We start from the raw sequence: 3,675 nt of genomic DNA, 5'->3' as shown, positions 1-3,675 counted from the left end.
GTTACGCAAATCTCCGCGAAACGGTAAAAAATCTCCGCGAACACGCAAAAATTCCGCGAACACGCGAAATTGCTTGTTCGCGATACTTTTTTCCTGTTCGCGATCGCTGTTTGCGTGCTCGGGGTGAAATATCTCGTGAACACGCATATTGATAACGCGAACAAGCAAAAAATTTCGCGAAGTCGCGGAACGCAGATTTTTGGGCAATTTCGCGTTCTCCGCGGAACTCGAAATTACCCAAATTCCGCAAATTCCGCGAACGGAGCGGAATTTACCGCCCAGGCCTACTTAAAATCTCTATAGATGATGGTTGTGGTGACCCACGGGGTACAACTTCATTTTGTTCACAAAAGGGTACAGACTGGTGAAATCATAGTAGTGTATTTTCTCACCCTCACCAGCGGCCTTGTACAGCTGTATGGCATTTGTACGACCCCTGAATTAGGCATTGCGGGGCTCCAGAGGTTTGGGTAAATCACGCGTCTTAAGAAAAGAGCAGAGGTCAGTGTCTGTTTTTAACATGTCTAGCCACTCGTGCTCCCAAAGAACTCTCATAGCAAAGCCCCGCTTTTCAACATACCGGGCCTTTGTCAGAGTACGTCTGTATAAGTGTTCAAATGTGGCACCCAGCATTTTGTTATACTCATGGGGTTTGTAACACTTGGGGCAGCTGTGGTAAAAAAGGCCGTTGAATTCAAAGGCCGTCGACACGCCCTTAATTACAGAGTACCCGTCCAGGTGATAGGGGCCCAGGCGGTAGGAATTTGTATGTCTTCCTTCTCAGAGACGTGCATGAGCCATTGGATAGAGGGGTTTGAATAACGTTTCTGTTTACCTCAAAAACATGTGCTTGTAGATGAACATACACATGGAGGCCAGAGTGACGTTTTGAAACGGGTCTATGTATTCAGCCGCTTCTAGCATTTCAGGAGTTTTGGATTTCACGTACAGACCCTTTTTAGTTAGGGTCTTGGATTTTAAGGCCTTGACTTTCTTAGTCATTGTCTTAGGTTTCAAGACCTTGACTTTTTTAGTCATAGACACAACAGCATCTCTGAAGAGGTTACAAGCTTGCCGCAGGATCATTACATCAGCCTGACAGTAAGCTTTCAACTCTGCTTGAAACTGAAACTCCTTTTCACGGTTTTCAGAGTACCATTGAAGAAAGCTCTCTTTCTCATCAGGCATCATGTATTCAACCCCGTAGCTGTCAGGAGGCGGCATGGGCCCCACATAATTCTGGTTAGCCCAGGTGTTAAACAAGTGTGGAAAATAACCTTTACACCCTGGGAACCCAAAGGCCTTTGGCAGCTTGCTCAATTTCATGGGTAGGAAATTCAGGGTGTCTATGAACCGTATTTGTAAAGGGCATACCGTCAACAGCATCAGTTTAGAACCCTAGGTTATGAGTTCAACTTGGATCTTTTCACGAATCATGTTTTGCAGAATAAAGAAGGAGTCGTAGGCTTTCGAATTGTGGGCGAGCATGGTATACCCATGGAATTTGGTTTGAATGAAAGTGCTGAGGAAATCACCAACGCACGTTCGCCCTTCAAACTCCCAGCTAGCGTCAGCTAGGTGGTGTGCGTAAATATAGTTAGGCTGGTGTACCCCCGTCTCTTGTGTGCACTCTATATCAAATACTATATAGTCTTCGGTCTTGGTCTGGGGGAGCCCTTTAACCATATAACACTGATGGTTGGTGCCAGCCGTGAAAGACACATGGCAACGGGGGCATATCATGCCTTTGCACTTGTGATCCGCTGCCACATACCGATCACACTCGCGGCAATCTGTTTTAGAGATGCAGTTAAAAGAATTCTTGTGTATGCTCAAGCAGTCTTGCGAGCGACAAAACATCCTACACATGCCACACCTCACCTTCAGGGTAGTGTCTTCTATGCACCCGTCCCTCTGACACATCTTACAATGCATTTTACACTGGTGATATGTTCTATTGTTGTATATATGGTCACAATGGGTGCACACATACTTGACCCCCAGAAAACCTTTAAGGTTCAAGATTCCGTAAAAATGATTTTCGTTGTGAAGGACATATACGGTCTTGTTTCTCACACGTTCCCCGGTTGTAAAGTACTGCCAGGAGCCGTTGTGATAAAGAACTTTCACCGTCACTGCAAAATAGTTCTCAAAAAGACCTATGTCACCAAAGCCGACCATGCGATCAGGAGGTATTTCAAGAACCTCATGGGCTTCAGCCGCTCTAGACATGATGACAGCGTCAGGGGTCTTGCGATCCATCAACAGCCCCACCATGCTGGCCGCCAGACATGTATTGTCTGCGGCGCTGTTAAAGTTGAGCAGCCACCGTTGTTTCTTACCAATTATCTGACTGTATAGTATGCTCTTTAAAGGTCTGGAAACACCCCCCTCACACCCCCGTAGGTGAACAACCTTTACAACGCAACTTTTACACCGCACTACCATTACAACGAAACTATTACAACGCGAAATCTGTTACAACGCATGCCATTACAACGCATGCCATTACAACGAAATGCACTAGATAGCGTGCTAACATTAGAAATAGTGTAGTTTTACTATCCAAACACCTTCCCTACTGCAACGTGGACTGGAGTTAGAATAGTAAATTATACATTTCTAATGTCAGCACTCCATCTAGTGTACGTCGTTGTAAAAGCATGCGTTGTAAAGGCTGGCGTTGTAACAGATCTTGCGGTGTAAAAAATGCGTTGTAACGGCATGCGGTGTAAAAGCATGCGTTGTAACGTCATACATCCGCCCCCGTACAATGAGGGCTATGACTCTAAAAGTGCCATAGGCGACTAGTTCAGCCTTACTCTGTAAAAGCCTGGAGAGGTTTCCTAAAAATTGCACAGCGTCAAAAACATCTCGGGCCTTCCTCCTGGTGAACAACGGCCTGTCAAAACCCTGCCCCTGGAAGCGGAGTTGGAAAAAGTCATTAAGACCCACATCGCGTAACAACTTTTCTATGAGCTCCTGTACAGCCTGATGCATAGCTAGAACCCCATGATCGGATGATGTTATTTGGTGTAGGTTAACAAATCTAAACTCCTCATAGTGTTCTAAGGCGTTAAACCTCTCTACATTGCGACTGTAACTTCTAACACTCTCTAAAAACATGGGCTCTGAACCCTCATCATCAGGAGTGTGACTTACGACGTTGTTCTATGGTGTGTCATTTTGTGGGTTCAGGTCATGACCTGTCTCAGGGGTCCTTGTAAACCTCCGGGTAGCGCATATTCTAGCCTTCTTCAGCTTGCGTATTAAAAGCCTACGGTGTTTTGCACTATTAACCCACTTTTGGTTTTTTTTACGGGCCCAGGCTTTTCTAGGATCCAGGCCCCAGCCTATCTGAACAGGTTGGTTTGCGGCGGTATACGTCTTGTTCATGGAGGCCTCCGCTACAGATCCACCCCTAGGTCCTTCTGAATGTTCAGAGGGTTGGAGTTTTAACGCTCTACCCCCTACCCCCTTCAAATGGCCGCCCCTCGGTATGTTAGCTCCTGCCCCTATGTATTGGAGGGAGTGTGGTACTGAGTTAAGTATTTCAGGCTGTGTTTCAGGCGTTGGTCTTGAAACTATGGTACCTTGTTTGAAGGGTTCTAGGGAAACAGGGTTGTCTTGTTTGAGGGGCTCTAGGGAAACAGGTGGCCTCTGCTTGAAAAGTTG

At 46.2% G+C, this 3,675-nt stretch overlaps 1 pseudogene; it reads right to left on the bottom strand.

The window, feature by feature from the left end:
• Positions 1–1,398: 1,398 nt before the first annotated feature.
• On the bottom strand, positions 1,399–3,396 carry LOC146835345 (uncharacterized; annotated as a pseudogene).
• Between the last annotated feature and the right edge of the window lie 279 nt (positions 3,397–3,675).

Source organism: Triturus cristatus, chromosome 4_2, assembly GCF_964204655.1.
Source record: "Triturus cristatus chromosome 4_2, aTriCri1.1, whole genome shotgun sequence".
In the NCBI taxonomy this organism is placed as follows: Eukaryota; Metazoa; Chordata; class Amphibia; order Caudata; family Salamandridae; genus Triturus; species Triturus cristatus.
This window is presented reverse-complemented; position numbering and strand designations above follow the sequence as displayed.